This window comes from Triturus cristatus, chromosome 6, assembly GCF_964204655.1.
Source record: "Triturus cristatus chromosome 6, aTriCri1.1, whole genome shotgun sequence".
NCBI classification, from domain to species: Eukaryota; Metazoa; Chordata; class Amphibia; order Caudata; family Salamandridae; genus Triturus; species Triturus cristatus.
This window is the reverse complement of record NC_140589.1, coordinates 1,507,508,511-1,507,530,672: the sequence shown is the minus strand read 5'-3', so window position 1 is coordinate 1,507,530,672 and position 22,162 is coordinate 1,507,508,511.

The window sequence follows — 22,162 nt, the reverse complement described above, 5'->3', positions numbered from 1 at the left end:
AGAGAGGGCAGTCTTATCTCACAGCAGCAAACAACACCATCAACCAGAACACCGGCAAAAACAGCAATAGAAGGAGCAGACCCAATCTCTGCATTGTATTGGTTTCAATTGGCAGGGCTTAAGTCCATTGCAGAGGTGATGGCAAAACAGGCTGAGCAAGTGGTAGCACCAATGACCATCCACAGGATGTTCCAGGAGTAGATGAATGATCCAAAAGAGGTCTATGTAGATCAAAATCCATTGATGCATTAGTATGGGAAGATGCACAAATCGCCAGAGCTCAGCAGGCTGGAAATAAAATATCTGAGGTATCCTGTAGCCAGAATGTCTGCTGATCATGTGTTCATTACAGCTGATGTGATTGTCATAGTAAGAAGGAGCAGACTCTTGACTCAAAACATAGAGATAGACTATTATCAAAATTATTAACTAATATTTTATACCACACAATTACACTGTTCCTAAAAAAGCACAGGAGGAGGAGAATGATTGTCAGAATCAAGTGTGTTAGCTGATCAACTTCTGGGTGAACCACTTAAGTTTGAGGACAAACTCTAATTCCAGGACTAAGATTGCCAGTCCCCCATAGAACGTTTTAAATATTTCTCAAGAAGCTTCTATATTCGAAAAAAATAGCTAGTGTCAGATTTATGTTGCCCCACCATTTTTTGTCACATATATTGCCGGATTGCATTTGGACCAGTGTGCATTAAAGAAGCCTCCACAATTCCTTCATGACATTGGAGACAATGCCACCCCTCGCATGCCTATTGCCTATGCCTATCCGTTTTGCATCCTTTAGCACTAGCAGGTCTGCTTCAGAGGATTGCTGATTTACAAGAGTGCCAATATCAAACTCCAAAGTGTTGCCTGCATCAAAGATGAATACCTAATACCTAATCTAACCATGCTTGGATTAGAAGATTAGAAGAGGTAACTACAACTATTGCAATGGTGAGGGAGTGATTGTGTGAGAGATTATTTTTTATGATTCATCATGTAGTGGCTGACAGGAAGGGAGGGGGTTTTGAACTGTAATGTAGTAACTTTCTTGCGATGATTTATTTGCAATGTTTGGGGCCTGAAGGATTGGCGATCATTTTTTCCCTGGATGTGATTGGCCTTTACAAACTTACTTAGTGAAAATGAATCAACCTGTAATTTTCACTCAAATAATGTTTACATTTTTTTATCATCTATTATGGATGCTCCAGACAATCATTTGATTTACAAGACTGCCAAATTCCAATCTGTTGCTTGCATCAAAGTGGTGATAGTGTACCTACCACTGCTTGCATTGGAAGAGGTAACCATTGCACCAATGCGTGATCTGATTATTGAGTGATTGTGAGTGGTTGAGGATTCATGTGATGACTGACAGTGAGGGAGGGTGTGTTGAACTGTAATGCGGGAACTTTCTTGAGATGATTGATTTGCAATGTTTGGGGCCTGAGCGATGTGTGATCATTTTTTTTCCTGGAGGTAATTGGAACTTTCACACTTAGCCAGAATTACTTGTAGGGTCCTCTCCTTTTTTCTCGTTCATTAGAGACCAGAACAGTCACTTTAGTTAACAAACAAAAACCTATGCAAAATACTGCAATTCTGTTTCTCTACTTGTTCTTCAACACAGTGCATCCCATACACCAAACTTGACATTAAAGCATACACTTACTCCCACTTTACTTAGTGGCCTCGCCCACCATTACATATTATTTCCAATACATTAATTATCTGGACAATAAGTAAGGAAAGGAGAATTGACTTACTCTACTGCAGGTTTCTGCCCTTAGGCATTTTCTTTCAATCCTCTATTAGAACTGCACTTGAATGGTACATGTTAATTCTCACTGCTCTTACTGCAGTATAATTCCATTAATTGTTACTTTAAAGTCATGTATATATTTTTTTCACAATTTTGCCTTTGGTCTAACTGTATTCCACAATAACTTTCTGACTTAGTCTGCATCTAACATACATGATGGGTCGCTGCTCTTCCTTTGCCTCTCTTCCCTTTGCTAACCCTTGCTCTACTGCTTAATCGGTCGTCTTTACCTTTACTGTCTTTCCCTCTCCTGTCCCCTCTAAGCCCGACGACTTCGCGCACGCGCACCGTTATGATGTCACCGGGTTCGCTTGGCTTTTTCCTTCTGAGCTTCAGTCCTTCTTTCCCTGCTCTGGATTCTCGCCGGTCAGCCTGCAGCCTATGGAGGATCTTCAATATTCTGTAAGACCTACGTTTGTCTACCACTGGCTTGTCTTGGGCTTACAAGTAAGCTCGCCACCCCCTTCCCTTCATGCTGCCCCCCTGCACATTGACCCTCTCCTATTGACCGCCCTTTTTTCCCCTTTTCCATAGCTGTCGGAATTGCATACTCTGCTCCAAACGTTTCCTCCCGAGGCTGTACCAGGTTAGATTAATTTGGCCTTCTATGCCCTAAACATCACAGGGGCCATTTACCTTACCTGACATGCCTTTACCTATTTACTCTGCCCTTGTGTCAACCGCTTCATTCGGTGAGTCGTCTGTCTCACCGTGGGTTCCCACGTTTTCTCAAAAAGCTGGTACATGATTATTTTAAATAATTGAAGGGTCAGTATGTGTTTCTATCACTCTTAGCCTTCACCCTCTGTCTGACCCTCCTCTTATCCCTCCCAGGTATCATTCCTCTACCCCATTCTCTGTGACTTTGTGACTTGACCGTGTCAGATCTCTGTCCTTGGTTGACATGCTGGTAATCAATTAATTGTTTTCCTCTTACTACTCTACCCATAACACTCCCCCCTCCATCCTACCTCCTACCCACACCTCTACCCTTAACCCCCCCACTATTGTTTCTTCTGTTTCTCACACTATCAGGCTCTGATACCCTCTCCTCTTCCTCCTATGCAGCACTCCTACAAATGTGTAACCTGGTCCTGAAGATTACCTTAATTCTGTACAGGCCAAAACACCTTTGACCCCTCAGCGCACCTCCTGGTGCTACTTTCATGGCTTTATAAAACTCACTGTATACTTAACTATGTACTAATGTATGGGAACCACTAAAAGTCCTTTGTAAATATTGACAATAATGTTTATGTCTTTTCTTGAGCTGTTTTATCACTGCATATATTTTTTCAATTGTCACTTACGTCGTTCACTTTATTATTCACGAGCACTAATGTGCACAAGTCTATACAGGTTACATGTACATTCAATTTAACTGAATGCCGTCATATTGTCCTTTCTTGTTCTTGTTCTCTCTACTTAATACAGACCAGTTCTTGCATCTAACTGCCATAACTGCAATTTTCTCCCTGTCTCCTCCTTTTTGCAACTTTTATGTGCATGATTTCCTCTATTAATACCGTTGAGACATTGTTGTTTGCTAAACATGGAATCAAATGTAGCGCATGCAAAGAATGGCTTTTCCAATTTTTTGGTAGGCTGGGACAAAAGAATTTAGACAAAAATAGAGTGGAGTACTAAGAGGTGACTGAGTGGGTGAAGGGAAGCATCACACATTGTGTGTTCGATTTGCAATGCATTGAAAACATTGTAAATGCTGCACTTACTGAAGCAGACGCACATTGCACATAGTACACTGCAGTCACAAATCGAACCATACTGCTCTTCGGTCAGAGGCAGGGAGGGAGGGTGATGAATGATGTGTGGGATACATTTGACTCATTTAACAAATACAGCGAGCTAAGGGAGTAGAACAAATAATAAAAAATACCCCCACTTTGAACCATAGCTTTGATAACCCTTCATAAACAAAGTAAGCAGAGTAGGCGAGCAGCATGCTCATCATGAGAAGACCTGCCTTGCTTATTCATCCAAACAATCCAATTATTCATTCATCCTTTCATTGTAATTCACCCATGATTAGGCTTAACTTTCTCTCATCCAGTCTTTCACCAAATTTCTAATCCATTATCCATCCATTCATTCAATATCTACCCTTTCTTCCAGCCATCCATTCTCCCATCCATCTCTTTACCCACTCACACACCCTTTCACCCACCCACTCTTTCACTCAAATACCATTTTCCTTTCTTTTAAGCGTCCGTTCTTTCACGTTTCCCTCAAGCCATCAATGCTCCTTATATGAGCTATTGTGAGTTACAAATAGAAAAGGCCATAATAACTCAATCACCACAGCAGTTGGTAACGCTGTGGTCCACGGGCATCTGTTGACAACACTCTGGTGCTAGCTGGTGAGTACAATAGTAATACAAGTAATTATGTGACTTACAAGTGCCCGTCCCTGCCGCCGCTTTCCCCCTCAAACTGATTCTCCTCCAGCAGCAGCACTGGAGCCGGCATCACTGGTAGTCTGTGTGGCTAGAGAAAAACATTATACATATTTTAGATGCCAGATACGCAACCCTTTAAATACAACAGCAATACATCACTACAGTTCAGTTAGCACTGCAGTATCTTCAACAAAAATGTCACTCTGGGCATATGATTGGTTTACAAATATAGATAAGCCAGGACTGGAATTATAGTCACACTTCTTTTCCAGCCATGCTGCACTGTCAGGGTCAGCACACAAAATTGGAGGGGGGTGGTCCATGACCATGGCCACTCTCTCAAGAACTCAACTGTTCGAAATTGAGCAGGAAAAAGACTTCTCAACAAAATACATGGTGAATATTATTCATAATACTAGCTTACTTGGGCCTGCAATCTTCACAGCAGACAGTAGAATACCAAAATGTGTTATTCTTAGTCTTACTAAGCACCACAAGATATGTAGAGAAGAGAGAAAGATTACCAACAAAGCAGAAGATAAGTCAATTAGAGGCTAGAGCAGAGGCCGCAAAAAGTCAGCTATCAAAAAAGAAAACCAAGTAATATAAGAAAAAAAAAAGATAATGCAGGGATAACAGGAGTGAATTTTTATTTTATCCATTGTGCTTCACAAGAGTGGGTTAGTATCCTGTCCTCGTCGCCACGTGGAAGGAAGATGGCAGGTTAGGGTATCAGAGAAACTTTATTTCTCACCAGCAACACCAGCCTCCAGGCAGCAACTCCCATCCAGTAACCCAGCACCAATATTCCAATACCCCTTGATTCTACTCTAAGCTCACAGCAATCATAAAACCCAACATTAGGGAAATAATTAAGATAAATAATAGGACTTACTAGGCTGAGCAGAGCCCTCAGCAGCGACGTTTGGGGTCGGTGCCTCCTGCTGACCAGCTACTTCTGGACCCGCCTCCTCAACGTCCCTCTTCTTGCCCTTGGGTGCTGATGTAAGAAATGACAAAAATAAAACATTCAGTTAATCTTCACAAATTATTATGACAGGCATGCACAGTAACACTGTACTTCTCTAAAACAGATCACCTTCGCCTATAGTACTAGTTTCTAGTCTATTGACTATTGTTGAGTTACCCATACTAATCCTTAAACCCCTACTCCAAATTTCCTTAACAAATACTACATTTGGAACTAATGCACTGCAGTGAATGATATTTGATTATATTCTAATTTCTCAACCCCCTTGATGGACCAACTCAGTCTCCCTTTTTTGCAATGCATAGATGCATACTACAAATCACTGTGAAATACCTTGGAACTGTACACGCTACATAAACAAAGTCAAAGAGAGAACGTGCTGCTCACTGACATCACTGATTCACTATAGTGACAGGAGGACAGTCTGCAATGGCTTCTTAATCAATCAGCCAAAGTGAGCGTCAATAATTAGTATGGTTAGGTAGCGCTGAGCACCTGCCTAGCAGAAACTAGAAACTGAATCAAATAATAATAATATTCCAACATAAACTAAATGTAACTTACCTCTTAGTGTGAGCAGCATGCTATTCGGTAAAGATTTTTTAGCATTGTAAAACCCAAACACAACAATGTAAACTCACCGACTCCTTGCAGGCCCTGTTCATGATCCAAGATATGCACCCAGCAGTGCGTCAGCTGCTAGATGGTGCCTAAACTTGGATGGTACACCGCATGCTCTGGTGCATCCTCCCCCAGCGCATTTGACATCTGCTCAGGAGGTGAGGGGGTGTTGCACAAAAAAACGAGTGCTGCCACCCCCTCCTCGCTAAAGGTTGCCCGGGGCTGCACACCTGGGTGGTGGTGCCGGCCAAAATGAAGAAGCCCTTCTGCCATGGTGCTGGGTGGGGTGGAAAAGAAGGAAAAGGAGAGGAAGGAAAGAAGAAATAAGGAAGTAAGAGGAAACATAAATAAAATACAAAATATCACAAAAAACACCGAAATAATTCCCCTAAAAAATAACAAAATACACAAAGACACCCACTAATATAATAAATAACAAGCATTTTCAATGCAATAGGTCTCTCATTACAGATAGTTTTAAGTATTGGCGTTGCAAATAATAATGCAACGCCAATAGGTCATACTTTCAGTAATGCGAGACCTAGTGCATTGCAAATGCTTGCGTAGTGAGCCAGGAAATAACATTGTATGTCTCAGTGCATTGAATACAGATCAACGATTCACAAGTATAAAGCGGAGATCAAAAAAGCACAGTCCTCTTATTACGAAGACAGGATTCTTAAAGCCCAGAATTCATCAAGGGAAACCTTTGCCATAATTAATAAACTTCTTAAACTGCCGGCACAGCGGACTATCTCAGACCCCACTGGACAACGGTGCAATAAATTGGCACAATTCTTCCATGACAAGGTTAAAGCAATCGTTGAATCCCTTCCACAGAAGGATATGGACCCAGAAATGCAAGATACGCCTAGCAAGTGCCCCTTTTCTAACACCGCGCCCTCTCTTGAGTCCTTTCCTCCTCTGTCGCGGGAACAGCTTTTAACCCTTCTAGCTTCTATAAAGAGCGGCTCTCCCAAGGACCCAGCCCCTCTGAATATTATGAAACAGGCAACAGATACCCTAGCCCCCGTCATGCTACAACTGATCAATACCTCACTCAGCTCTGGAGTGGTTCCCCCGAATTGGAAAAATGCTATGGTCAGAGCCCTTCTGAAGAAACCTAACCTTGACCCCACCGACTTAGGCAATTACCGACCCATATCCCTTCTCCCTGCTATTAGCAAAATAACTGAAAAATTTGTTAACCTTAGCCTTTCCGATTTTCTTGAGTCAAACAATCTCCTCCACCCTTCACAAACGGGATTCCGCCCTCATCAGAGCACAGAGACTGCCCTGCTGGCAGTCACTGAAGAATGCAGGAAAATCCTCGATGTAGGAGGATCCTCTGAGATTATTCTCCTGGACCTAAGCGCGGCATTTGATACCGTAAACCATGTAACCCTTATCCAGCGCTTAAAGAAAATTGGTGTTACGGGAATAGCCCTACAATGGCTTTGCTCCTTCCTAGAAGGAAGATCTTTTCAGGTCTTTGAGGAAAACACTCTTTCCCATCCGATGCCTTTGCCCAACGGGGTTCCCCAGTGCTCGTCGCTTAGCCCGACTCTTTTCAATATTTATATGTCCCCCCTGGCTGACATCGTAGCCCCCTCAGGCATCCGCATAGTGACTTATGCGGATGATACTCAACTAGTGGTTGCCCTCAATCTTCTTGATCCTCACGCTAATAACCTTCATTCTTGCCTGAAAGAAATCTCGAAATGGATGGATCTATACCAGCTTAAACTCAACGCGGGAAAAACTGAGATGATGGTACTAGGAAATCCGCACTGTTTCCAGCCACACCTCATGTGGCCCTCCGCGATGGGTCTCCCTCCCTCCCCGAAAACCGAGATCAAGAGCCTGGGCATTTGGCTGGACAAGGACCTGAGTTTTAGAGTTCAGGCCAGGAAAACTTCAGCCACTTGTTTTGGATTGCTGAGAATGGCTCGCAAGGTTCTCCCCCTCCTGCCCCCCTCAGCAAAAAAGTCATGGTGCAGTCCCTCATTCTTTCAAGACTGGACTATGGAAATGCTCTTTATCTGGGCTCCCCGGCATCTGCTATTTCCAACCTTCAATTAGTTCAGAACTGCGCAGCCAGAATACTTACAGGCTCCTCATCCAGACAATCAGCTAAGCCCTCAATTCAATCCCTTCATTGGCTCCCCATGCGGGACCGCATTAAATTCAAATCTCTATGCATTGTGCACAAAACATTACTTGGGATAGGCGCTCCCATCAACTCATCCCTTATCAGTCGCTACAAAGCTACTTGGGAATTAAGATCCGACCATCTTCATCTGGTAAAAATTCCCAGAATACAAAGGATTAGAAGCGGAGGGCGGCTGTTTTCCTACAATGCCTCCAAGCTTTGGAATTCTCTCCCACTTCCTCTTCGGACAACTACTAATCACCTGGCCTTTCGTAAAAAACTAAAGACTCTGCTATTTCCTTAAACTTCGCTTCCTGGTCCTTGATCATATCCATAGCGCTGGGACACTTCTGGGTAGCCATGCGCTCTACAAATGTCCTTTCATTCATTCATTCATTCATTCATTCATTCATTCATTCAGTGCAGTACCGCAAGCTGCTCCTAGTGGTCCCTAGGGAGCAAGGCACCAGCACTGCATGTCTAGGTGCAGTACCGCAAGCTGCTCCTAGCAGTCACTAGTGAGTAAGGCACCAGCACTGCATGTCTCTGTGCAGTACCGCAAGCTGCTCCTAGAGGTCCCTAGTGAGCAAGGCACCAGCACTGATGTCTAGGTGCAGTACCGCAAACTGCTCCCAGAGGTCCCTAGTGGGCAAGGCACAAGCACTGCATATCCACAAAGTTGGAGTTATTGGCACTATAAATGGCAATGTTTTTTACCTAGCCATATGTGGCCAAAAGGGGACCTCATTTTGTCACATATGGCACTGCACTATGCAGAAGATATGGTAAGTCCACCCTACCCATAATGCATTGGATGCAAGACAGTACTACGAGTACCTTCGAATAGCTATGTCCATATACACAATTAGAAGCTGTGAAATGTGACAATAGAATGATTGCATTAATTTCAGATTAGGTTGTATTCTGTGTGGAACTGATGAACAGAAATGTATAGACAGTCCCATATAAATGTGAGATGTTCTAGTGCAGAGGTCTTCAAACTTTTTGATGCCGAGACTCCCTTCTCAAAGCTTTTTAGTCATAAGAACACCCTTCTGACAAAAATTTCTAGAACCTTGTACTCCTCATCATCGACAACCATAAATGTCCCTGTTAGACCTGGCATCTTTTGGTATGTTTCCCCTGTCTTTTTGCTTTTTGACCTTCTAGTTTTTACGCTGTTTTTGCTAGTTTGGTGTCTCTGGGCACTCTCACTGCTGTTCAGTGTTAAAGTTCAAGTGCTCCTATTGTAAACTGTATTATGGACTGGTGTTTCCATGATTGGCATGCTTGACTTACTAGTTAGTCCTTACTAAAGTGCACTGAGAGTGCCAGGGCCTGTAAATCAAATGCTGCTGGTGGGCCTGCAGTACTGATTGTGCCACTCACCCACGCAGCCCAGAAAAGGGTTATCAGGCCTGCCACTGCAGTGTCTGCGCACAGTTTGTAACAGCCATGTCAACCTGGCAAGTGCACCCACTTGCCAGGCCCTAATCTTCCCTTTTCTTACATGTAAGTCACCCCTAAGGTAGGCCCAAGGTACCCCTGTGGGCAGGGCGCTGTGTATATTAAAGGTAGGACATGTACTGGTGTATGTGACATGTCCTGGTAGTGAATTACAGTGTGTTTGGTTTTTCACTATGGAAAGGCCATCTGTCCTATAGGATAGAATGGTAGTTTGCTTACAACATCTTATAAGCGTATCTTCCCATTGGAACAAGATAGAGAAATGGGGTTTAATATGCCTATACTCAGAATATAAAAATTCATCTTTTAGTAAAGATGATTTTTATGTTCTGTGTTTTAAAATAGCACTTTTAGAAAATAGGTATTTTCTTGCTTAGCCATCCTGTGTATCGCTGCTGGGTTTGTGGATTGACTGTCTGGCTTTGACGGGGGTCAAGGTGTGTCCTGCCTTTCCTGGAGGAGTCAGAGCTGGGCTGAATAGACCTGAGCTATATTTGGAGTAGTGGGAGGAGATTGCCTTGTACCTGAACGGGCCCGGCCTGCCTTGGACAATGCTGTCTCCACCTCCTGCCAGGAAGCTGGGCCAGAGACAATGGAACTGGTTTGGGCTGAGCACAAACACTCTCTGCCCAAAAGAACAAAGAGAAATTGAGTATAAATATTGGGGCCCAGACCCCAGAACTTTAGAACTCGCTGGAATCAAGGTACCTGCCAAGAAGAAGAACTGGAAGTACTGCCAGGAGTACTGCCCATTTGCTGTGTTTTTACTTTGTTGGGTTGGCCTGCAGTTGCTGCTTCTGCCTTCGGGCAGTGAAAGGACTGGACTGAACTATCTTTACTTGCTGCTGAGTATCTCCAAGGGCTTGAAGTAGAGCTTGCCACCTGTTCTGAAGTTTCAGGGACCGTGAGGACTTTACCGGCCTCTGGGTACCGCCTCTGGAATCATGGTTTCAGTTGCCACAGATAAGGGAAAGCAACTGACTCTGTCGCTGGCTCCGTGTCCTGAAGGCACCGCAGAGGGCACCACCGCATCTCGCTCCGCAACCCTGGTCTCACTGATGATGACTGCTGCCGCGCCACTGCTTGCACTACACTCTGCACCGCCTCACTTCAATTCGCTGCCCTGGTCTCACTGACGCCGTAGCTGCCCATTGACTTCGATACCCATGACCGCAGCATGGCTTGGGGGCACCGCTCATAGGTATTGGTATACACTGCCCCATCCCACCATGCAGTCCGAACGATCAACCCCAGCTCCCTGCAACTGGCACTTTCGACTGCACCGTGATCTGTCAGCACTGCAACAAGCATTGCCTTTATTCCAGACCGCAGCTCTGGTCTCACTGATGCCGCTAGACGACCGTCACCGAGCCACTGCCTGCACAGCAACCTGAGGGGAGGGCACCTCACACCACACCGCTCCGCTTGGCGCACAAATTGCTGCCTGCAGCAACATAGGCAGGATTGTTTTTGTATGAGAGAGGGCACCTTCCTTCATCAAAACAATCCAGAGGGGTGTTTTCCTCTTTCTATGTGAGCTGCGGAATGCAGCTCACATCGAAAGAGGAAAAAATAGGAGAAATGAAAACATTTCTCCTTGTTGCGCCTCTGCTGGGGAGGGGTAAGGGTTTTATGCTACCCCAGGTTTATGTGATTTTGTAGATCTGAGGCAGCATCAAAATCCATGGGTTTTGCATGGGAACCTCACGCCAAGCCCATGGAACACCTCCTTGATGCAGAGTAAGGCAACTCAGAGACTTGCACTGCTATATATTACTCCATATTTATGAAGCCATGCAAAGCCATGCAGGGTGACTTTGCACTGCCTCATAGATATGGTTGAGATGCTTGCGCCAACGGAGCATCAAAAAAAGGGTTGTTCTGGTGAGACAAGCCTCTCATAAATAAGCCCAAAATATTCTGTACATTTTTTAGGTCTTTCACCATCAGGTATCTACATCTAAAATAATGGGCAGTGCAAATGAATAATAAATAAAAAAAAAGTTACTGCTCAGTGGGAAATGCACTGTAGTACATTATGAAACCTCTATTAGTTAATGCACTCCAGAGGTGTCTGTGTAACCAGCGAACAATAGAATTAAATCTTGATTGGTGCAGGGAAGAATAGTGATGGGTAGTTTTAGTGCTACGAGGTCACAGCCTGTGACAGAAAGCACTGTGAATATGTAAGTCAATTTTTTATACTTGCATTACACACAGGGTAAAATAGAATACTGCAAAAGGTGGAAATAGTTTTACAATAAAATGTTGTTTTGAAAATGTAGATTTTAGTAATGCCAGAGCGTATGTAATGCAATTTGTTTTACATAACTGTTCCTTCAAAACCTCTTTAGGGGCGCTAAGGGCTGTGTAAATACAGTTAAAATTAAAAGCAAGACCTTCCCAGCCCAGTTGTTAACTCTTTGCACTTCCACCCAAAAAACAAATCTTTGTCATCACAAAGACCCAGAACTGCTCCCAAGCATCCTTTACACTTGTAGATGAACTGATAAGGCACTTTTACATTTCATTCAGATAACGATCTAAATTAGCCGTCCAAAGAAGGCTGTCTTTTTGCAGGGACAATTGAAGCTGGGGAATCCGCGACCCCCTTCCCAGGAGTCCACGGTCCCCCTGGGGGTCACGCCCCACAGATTGAAGACCTCTGTTCAAGTGAGTGAAGTAACCACTGGCCTAGCTTAGGACCAAGTGTGTGTCCTGCCTGAAGCCCTAAAAGAAAATAATGCTTGAGGCTGTAATTAAAACCTAGGGAATAACAACACATGTCACCGGGGGTGTCCTCATGGGAGGTTTCAAGTAGAGACAGGGCAGTCCTAAGGAGGGAATATTAAGCCTTTTGATGAATGAAAAGCCACCATTTACAAAGGACAGGGGCAGGAACCAATTAAAAAGATGGGCAGAAATTGGGTGGAGCTTTATGCCCATATACTGAATACAGCATGTCTCGAAGAGACAGCGCTGCTAGACGAGACCTAAAAATGAGGAGTAGATAAGTTTTAAATGGGGAGGATTAAAGAGATTGAGAGGGATTCTGAAAATAAGCACAGCACCACAACAAAGAGTAGAAAAACAAGATGGTCGTGCCCATGAAAACCGCTTGGTGCTGTTCCCCCCTGATTTCCAATGCGAGGATGCACATGAAAACCGCATAGTGCAGTTTGTGTGTGGTTTGCAATGTGAGGACGCACTCTGTGTTGCACAAGGCAATGCGAATGGGTGCTCGGCAAACTCCCTCTGCACGTGGAACTCCGCATAGAGGGTAGAGTATTTTAGCCACTTGGCGGAGTTCTGCATACCAGAACTCTGCAAACTCCACCCAGGCCTCCTTTGTGGACATTCAAGTCACAGTATTACATAATATTTCTACAAGACGAAAGATTAAATCTGAACCTGGCTGTGAATCAGCACCTGAAAAACTGTCACACACACATCCTGCTCACAAGCAACACCCTTTATGCCGGGACCAAAACAAAACTCACCAGAAGGCTGCAGATCACTCTCAACCTCCAATGCCACACTCACATAATGCTACACCTAAAAGACCCCCGCTGGCTTCCCATTCACAAAATAGCAAAATTCAAACTCCTCACTCACACTTTCAAGGCACTACATAACACTGACTCAACATACTTCAAAAATCGCTTTCGCAAACCTTCCAGACACTTCCACTCGTCTGGGCTCGTACTTGCACAAATCTCACACATATGGAATACCACATCTGGGAGTTGACCCTTCTTCTACATTCCTCCTACAGTGTGGGAAAACCTGCACTACACATAAGAGCCTCCTCCTGACTTCTTGAGTTCTGAAGCTGGAGACCTAGCTTTTCAAGTAGTCCCACTAGGCCCTAAATGTGGCTAGACTCACGCATGTTCAGTGCCAGGATACCTTCCAGGTGACAGTGTGCTTTATAAATCTGTATAACATAACATTACGTAACGTAACATAACATAACCTAGCATAGCATGACATAACAGTGAAAAATTGGGTTGTTGGTTGATTGGAGTATTAGCCCTGGTCAAGCAACAGTCACAATCCCTGGCAGGGTGAACCACACAAAATCACTAAATTAGCCTGTACTTAAAACTCGGTTGCTTGGCACAAAAAGCAGTCAGGCATAACTTAAAGGCAATGTGTAAAGTATTTATGCAGCAATCAAACAGTAATAAAGTAAAGACACAACACAAGACAAATCTCACACAAATTTAGAAAAATAGAGTAACTTTTAATCAATTATTTGGCACAAAAATGACAAAAATCCAATCAGTATATGCGGAGTTATACATTTGTTACGATTTTTGTATAAACTAGTGCCTAAAAGATGAAAGTGGCAACCATGGTGGTCGGGTACAAGAAGTGGAATGGGCCTGGTCGGCACTTACCTTCGGACTTTGAAGAATTTTCAATAAAAATGTAATGAGTAGGTAAAGTTCACCAAGGTAAAGGTGTAGGCAGTGTCCGAGGAGGGAGCATTGTCATCGTGGAGCCTCTGGACGAAGTCGCGGGGAAGATTTCTTCGTTCAGACTTAGACACATTTTTGAAAGTCAAAAATCTCTAGCGGGAAGAGGCAGCAGGCTGTAGCTGATGAGAGTACCAGGAGGCTGGATACCGCTTTGGCTAAGGAACCTGTCATGAAGTTAGGCCGACTGGAGATGCACCTTGGGTAGATAGATAAACAGGCAGGTCCCGGTCTTCTGAATTTTCAGAGCAGATTTTAGCCAAAAAATGTTTAAGTCCCATGTTTAGAATTTTGACTTTCACAGCACCTTTAGCACTACCACCAATGGTCAAGAACTGGAGGGGCACCACTTGGGGGGGAGGGGGGTGGTTAGGACTCACTCAGGTTGGGTCCAAGTGTGGGTTGAAGATGGGGGAACCTGTTATGTCCCTGTGGCTCTGAACAGGAGGCCAGCAATCTAGCCCTGGAGTCACTCTGGTAGTCTGTTCAGGTGATGAAGTAGGGCTCAAGCAACATGGCAGGCCTCTGAAGGCTCAGGCCAGGCTCCAGGCAGCAAAGCAGTCAGTCCTGGTGCAACAAAGCAGCCTTGTGGAGTACACATCAGGACACAGCAGCACCCAGTCCTCTGAGAGTCCTTCCGTAGGTCCAGAAGGTTAACTGAACAGTGGTTCCGATAGCCCTATTTTTATACTTGGTGCCTTCTTTGAAATTAGGAGAATTTTCTAGAGGTTTCTTTTTGAACTGCTTGGAATTTCCTGACTTTCTTGTCCTGGTGGCAAGCTGGCTGCAGAAACAATGGGAAGGTGACACGCCCTTTGTGTGAAGGCAGAGAACAGCCTACGAAGTTGCAAGTGGTACTGTGCCCAGCTCTGCCCCCATCCTGCTAGTAGATGGTTTATTCAAGCATACCTAATACCTCTGTTTTGTGACTGTCTGGGAGGAATTCACAAAGTCTAACTGCCAACTACACCTAGTCCTGTGCTCCAGGAGGGGCTGCAGACGCCAAATGGCTATGGGCAAGAAAATGACAACTTTCTAAAAGTGCAAAAACAACAATTGATGGAATGAATGCAGAACAATGTCTTACAATCACCCCAGTACAGAGATCTGGGCCTAAATCCATCTTTTCTCTTGCTCCCCATGCCATTGAAGGCTGAACCCAGCCATATGCAAATCAGTCTTGACCCTGCGCCCAATGGGAACAGTCCAGCCCAAACTGCCCGTCCAGGTCCTCCCCGGACTGGAAACAAGCATCCTAGGACCAGTTTCCGGGTTTCACCCCTCATCAGCCAGGATAGCTTGACTCCAGTGACATAGAGAGCACGGGACGCGCACGTGGGCATACCGGTCCCACTTGGGATGACAAATGCAAAAACAACAATTGATGGAATGAATGCAGAACAATGTCATAAATTCACCCCAATACAGAGATCTGGGTCTAAATCCATCGTATTATGTAACATACAAATACATAAACCAAAAACTAGCATACAGAGACTTTTGTATAGCATTTTGTTTTGATACAGCATATTAATGTTGGAGACCTCAAGCAATCACACCAGGAAAAGAAGTTAAATGAAGGCAGTGTGCTCGTTTACCCATTTCAGTACGACTAGGCACAGAGTGTGTCCCACACATCATCGTCCCTTCCCAGGGTAGGCTCCAGATCCAGCCCTCTGTAGGATTACCATCCTGCCCATATTTTCTCCCACTTGCATGGGCAGCCCCTTACCTGATATATTGGCTTCTCATTAGTCATCCACCAATCTAAATCCCGCTCCCAGTCTCCACCTGGGGAACCGCAACTCCTCCCCATAGTCTTGCTATATTTCACTTAGTCACTACAAGGCCTAAAGAGAGCCAGATTCTGTCTTATTTTTGAGGCGGCTCCTCTCCTCAAATTTGCAAACGTTTATTTCTTTGCAGTTGTCGGGGATTCTCCAGTCGCTGCACCCATTTTTCTGCAGGTCGATCCAGAAAGTCTGCATTTATGTGCACACCCATAACGTGTGGAAGAAGGTTCCCTGAATTCCACAGCCCCTCAGACATAGGTCTGTTGTGCGTGCATAGTAAAATCAGTGCAATAGGCGTAGAAAAATCAATCTGAACTCCGGCGGTATAGAAACCTCCTGGAATGTCTCCAGCGCCTCCTTCCATTCCCCGTCATCATAGTCTCCAATGTCAGCCTCCCACTTGGATCTCACCGCAACCAGGAGATCAGGAGAATTGTTTAGTAATTTTCTATATATTAGAGAAACTGTCTTCTTTGGTAATGTTTCAGTTAGGATTCTGTCCTCAAGTGGGGAGTATTATGGCAGGGGGTTCTCCCCAGGGATATGTGCTCTGAGGGCATGTCTGAGCTGGAGGTATCTAAAAGCCTTGGTTCCAGCCAGTGCATACTGGGCCTGAAACTCTTCCCAAGTGAGTATATTACCATCCCTCTAAACATCCCCCAGTGCGGAAATTCCTATTAAGTCCCATGATTTAAATCCTCACAGGTGACGTAACTGACAGTGCGTCACTATGCCATAGTGGGGTCATGTCAGTCAGTTTCCCCTTCCATCCCAAAAAGGACGTAGTGATGCACCATATCTAAGCTATTGTGTGTGTGTTTTTACCCTTTGGTGAACTGTAGACGATGGATTGAAATCCTCTGGGTCCCATGGAAGAGCCCCTCCAACCAATAGTTTGGGTTGTCCCAGGGGGGCGAACACCCAATCATTCGCAATCGCTAGATGCGCCACCCAGTAATACTTTCTTATATGTGGAAGGCCATTACCACCCTCATATACCCCACATACTAACTTGGTTAGAGCAATTCTTGGAGGGTCCGCGTTCCATAGAAAGAGCATAGAAGGGAGTCAATGGATTGGAAGCAGCTATCTGGCATTGGTTGAGGGGTATTCTGCAAAGTGTAGAGCATTTGGGGTAATGTCATCATCTTAATTATCATCACTCACCCCAATAGAGAGAGAGGCAGAGTTTTCCAATGCTCCACATCTGCCTTAAAACGTTCCAGAAGGGGGGATAAATTCAAGAGGTAAAACAGGACGGGGTCCATGATAATGTAGATGCCTAGGTATTTAAAGTGTCCGGTTGACATGGGCAGCTGCGCCCTCATACGTAACATGGACATGGGACCTGTTATTAGGTGCATGAGGGATTTCCCCCAATTTATCCGAGTAGCCGAGGAACTGACCAAAGTTACGAAGGATGTGTGTGAGGCGGGTAATCGTGGCAGGGGCTGGACACATAGAAAAGGATATCATCTGCATACAAAGAAATGCGTTCTTCCGACGATTATCCCCATGTGACTCCCATCACAATCGGATCTTGTCAAACCCATGGGGCCAAGGGTTCCAAGGCCAACGCGAATATTAAGGGGGAAAGAAGGCATCCCTGTCTGGTTCCTCTACCCAGAGGGAAGCTATGCTATGTTATGCCATTTACCGTAAACTGTTTTGTGCTACAATGGTCCCTAGGGAGGTAGGGATAGGAAGTAACAAATGAAGACAGACCCAATCAGTGCTGTATTGGTTAACTTATCCAGCCGGACAGAGGTTCAATATTTAATTTATCAGCAAGATTTTTTGGATATAAACAAACACAAATACTGAAAAGTGGGACACAAGCCTGCATCCTACTGCACAAACATACAAACATAAAATAGGGAGAACATTTAAGCGAGGCTCAGGCAATGCTTACGGTTTGTTTTAACAAGTAGTATGAATTTTAAGAAACAAATCGCAAGTAACATCTCTACACAGTTAATAATGACATCACATTTAGTGCATGAGGCGTTTTAAGGTGTCGACGACATTTAGATCCAAGTGAGCAATGCGTGGATGATCTTCAGGACATTACATTAGCATGCCTGTATATAAGTGCCTAAGATAATTGGGGGGGTCTGAAGGGCCTGCCACGAGACTGTGGGTGTGACAACACCGGATGCGGGAACATCCGGGCTCGGAAGGGGCTCCGGCCGTCGCAGATATGCGGTACTGGCAGGTCGAGGATCAATGGGCACTTCAGGGAGCACTTCAGGAGGGGCTGCGTATAATAGGACTTCACGATGGCAGCGCGATGGCCTCAAGTAATGAAATTGGAGGGATTCACAGGAGTGGAGCCACAGGCGTGTGCTCGGATGGCAATAGTCGATGAATGCACCGTGCTGCTCAGGGGGTCAGCATCTGGGATATAGCTATCCCGGATGCTGACCCCCTGAGCAGCATGGCACTCCTTCCTTATTTTCAAACTTGTCTGTGTCTTCTTGCTGCCTCGAGTGTAGCATCCGGTGTCGTCAACCTCCTCCCGCCACCCACCAGCCCTCCAGCCAGTCCATTGCTAGGTTGGGAGAGTCAAGAAACCATGTCTTCCCCTCCGCTATTACACAGAGCCTGGCAGGGAAAAGCATCATATATTTGAGTTCGAGCCTCCTTAATTCCCTCTTTACTTCCGTGAAGTTTCTCCGTTGTTGTTGGACGTTTAGGGTGTAGTCTGGAAATAGGGCAACAGGGGTTCCTTCAAATTTCAAATCTGGGCCCTTCTTGCTGCCTGCAGGATTACATCCCTGTCCCTGTAGTAAAGGATACGAGCCACAATGGTGCGAGGGGGCATGCCCGGTTGGGGGGCGATGGCAGGCACCCTATGTGCTCTCTTGACCGCAAAGAACTTGGAGAGTCCCTTGGGCTGGAGCACCGTATTGATAGAGTGTTCCACAAAAATATCAGTACAAGGTACCTCTGTTTTTTCAGGTATCCCTACTAAGCGGAGGTTATTGCACCTCAATCTGCCTTCCATGTCTTTCAGTCAGGCCTGCATAGTGACATTGTCCTTAAGTAGTAAGGCTACTTGTTCCTTTAGTTGGGTGGTTGTCTCATTCATCCCTGTGACCTGTTGTTGTGTCTCACGGAGCCTCTATTTCTCTTTGTTGAGCTCCGCTTTTATCAATGACATCTCAGCAACTTTACGCTCTAGGGTTGCTTTAAGACTCTGAATGGCAGCCATAATGTCCCTCAAAGATGGTTCCAGAGCCTTCTCACCTGATTGACGTGTGTTCCCCTCGGTCCCATTTACAGCCTGCGTATACGGAGGGAGGATATATCGCTCCATCTTACTCTGCTGGGAATTCTTCCCCCCTTCCTTACCCCCCACCATGTTGAGAGCATAGGACTCTGGTGCCACTTCGGCGTCTTTCAGATTCCGGAACCACTACCCCACCTCCCGCACCGCCGCCTGCCGCGATGGTGACACCGGGAGCGAGCAGTGTAGGAGCAGAGGTCTGTGAGCCCACTCATGGGTCCCTTTTGCATGGCCTGTCAGCGCAGAGGTCTCGATAACCGACCCCAGACAGTATGCGTCGTCTAGCCGGACGTTCCAGGCCTAGAGCTTCCATTGTGGTACAGGCAAGCTGTCCTTTGTTTTCCCCTCCCCGGGAGCTCAACCACTGGGGGGTATTTTCCTGTGCTCTCCCCAGTCAGGTACCGGCCAATGTCCTCAGTCCTTCAAGGCCCCCAGGAAAGCAAGAGAGCCGGCCCCTCCAGCACAGGTCATTGGGGGCCCCAAGGCAGGCTCTTAGTCCACTCACCCCCAGGGCATACCCCGTGGGGAGGACCTATCAGGCGTGCGTGCAGGCTGGGAGGCCGTTCCTCCATAGGACCTCACTGGTGTGATCGCATTGCTCGAATCCTGTTGATTGGTGGTGGATGATGGTCGGATAGATGGGCAGAGTGGCTGAGGACTACGGAGCTCCTCGAGCTCGTGTTCGCCATGTTCGTCCTCTGGCCACGCCCCTCCATGCAAATCAGTCTTGACCCTGCGCCCAATGGGAACAGTCCAGCCCGAACTGCCAGGACCTAAGTGAGATGGGTATGCCCAGAAATGGGTCTCTTGCTCACTTTGCAACTGGATTCAAGCTAGCCTTACTGATGAAAGGTAATACCCCGAAACCGGTCCCAGGATGCTTGTTTCCGGTCCAGGGTGGACCTGGCTTGGCAGTTCAGGCTGGACTGTTCCCATGAGGCACAGGGTCAAGACTGATTTGCATATAGCTGGGTCTAAAATGAGGTGGCGAAGCGAGCTAAAGTATGATGATGGATTCAACCCAGATCTGTGACTGGGGGGTGAGTGTCTGAAACATTTCAGCGCTCCGTTCATCATCTCCTTGTGTTTACTTCCTTGACTCACCTCACTTTTTTAGACCTACATAGTTATTAAAGTGCTGTGGGTTCCTGGACTGTTTGTTTTATTTTGTATATTAAAATGACAATTATGGGGAGTGTTGACTATATAATAAACCCTGTCCCATGGAGAAAGAAATGATGTGACTTTCCCTTAAAAATTGGACTTGTATGTGTAATGTGTAACCAGGTCTTTGGCAGCTGCAGCAGTCCCATGGTGACAGTACTTATAGGCTATCAAGGTCCTGATTGAGCATAAGTATGGCTTGGCTGCATTGGTCGAGACTGTTTAATGTGGGTTGTAATTCACCTCTAATGCCAAGTATCACTAGACAGCATAACCTGCACTTTGCATAAATCTCTTCTGTCCGTTCAAATACTATCACACTGTCTACAAATCCAAATTGTAAGTAATAGTCATCGTACACACAAAAGGTGATGTAGAGTTGGACTTTCTCTGAAAATCCTCTCCCTTCTCCTCCTCTGCTGGGCTGCTAATATGCACATCCTCCTGGTCAGTGCACAGAGGGTCCAAATGTGTATTTAACCTCACTGATTTAGGCTAGTTGTACAACCAAATTGGTTGCGAGTAGGAGTAGCGCCAACAAGACATAATCTAACTATCACAAATAGCCATCAAACACACAAAAGGTGATGGAAGGATAGTTTAACCACTAGAAATCATTTGGGTTAGCATTCAAACCCATTGTTTCTTTGCCCAACAGCCACACCAGAACTAACTCAGCCATGTGCAAATTAGCCTTGGTCTTTCTCCAATAGGAATAGTCCAGCAAGTACTGCCAAACCAGGTGCTCCCTGAACCAGAACACAAGCAACCCAAGACTGGTTTTGACCTAATTGGGGGTACAATCTGGTTCCGGTGGCACAGTGCGCATAGGACCCATATCTGGGCATTCCCTTGGCCACTTATGACATTACATTAACATACACTAGTCACCACCACATGTAATGAAACTATGCAAAGTATTACCAAAACGTAATTTACACACTGAATTACAGTGACAATTTTATATAAAAACATTGTTTAAGGCTGATCCCTACAAGCCAGGAACCCTCAGCGGGAGGCATGTGTGACTGCATCTCAAAAAGAGACAAACCAGGATTCTGCAGGAGGCTTCACAGAGCAGACACAGGTGCAAGAATACATCCTTCCACACAGAAATGCAAAGGAGGGGGTCACGGAGGGTGATTAGAAGCAACTTTTATGTATATAAAATTAGACATCCTCTTTGGGTGCTATGACTGGTATAATAGACACCAAAATATGCCCTATGACCACCCAGGGATCTGTGAACGTTACCCACTTCTGTCTTCGCAACCTTTGAAACTTTGCAGCTGGTCTGGTGTCGAATTGTGGTGTTTTTGCAGAGGCTTGGGATAAATGCTCTGCTCCACAATATGGAGACCACCCTTTACAACACATGCCAAAGCAAAAGGGAACTTATTTCTTTCAGAATCAAAACCAAATGAGTGTTATACAAAAAGCATTTGTTCTACTGTGTTATGTTATGTTACATCACGCTATGTTATCTGGATTTGTTTAGTTCAAAGCAGCAATTTATGGCCTCAATGCAATGTTGATTGTCCACTTAAGGAAAAGTGGATGTAAAAGTGGATGTATGATTTGGCATTCATGACATCGGACCTATTTCCAATCCCTTAATTATCTCATAGATACATGACATCATGAAGCATAGCATTTCAAAGCACAACAAACAGCACACTATAACGTAACATAAAACATAACAGCATAATATAATATAATATAACATGACCTAACATCCACAGCATAATATAACATTGCATAGTCGGCAATTTGCAGTACTGGTTGTTCTTAGTTAACAAAGCAGCTGCTCTTAATTGAAGTATATCACCATTGTAGAGGCCACACAGGTACTAATGATCAAACTAGTGCACACTTAAAAATAGGTTGCACCGAAAAATATTTCTTTTTTTTTCTCCAAAGAAGTGGAGTCTTTAGACGGTGGGTGCTAACTGAATACAACTA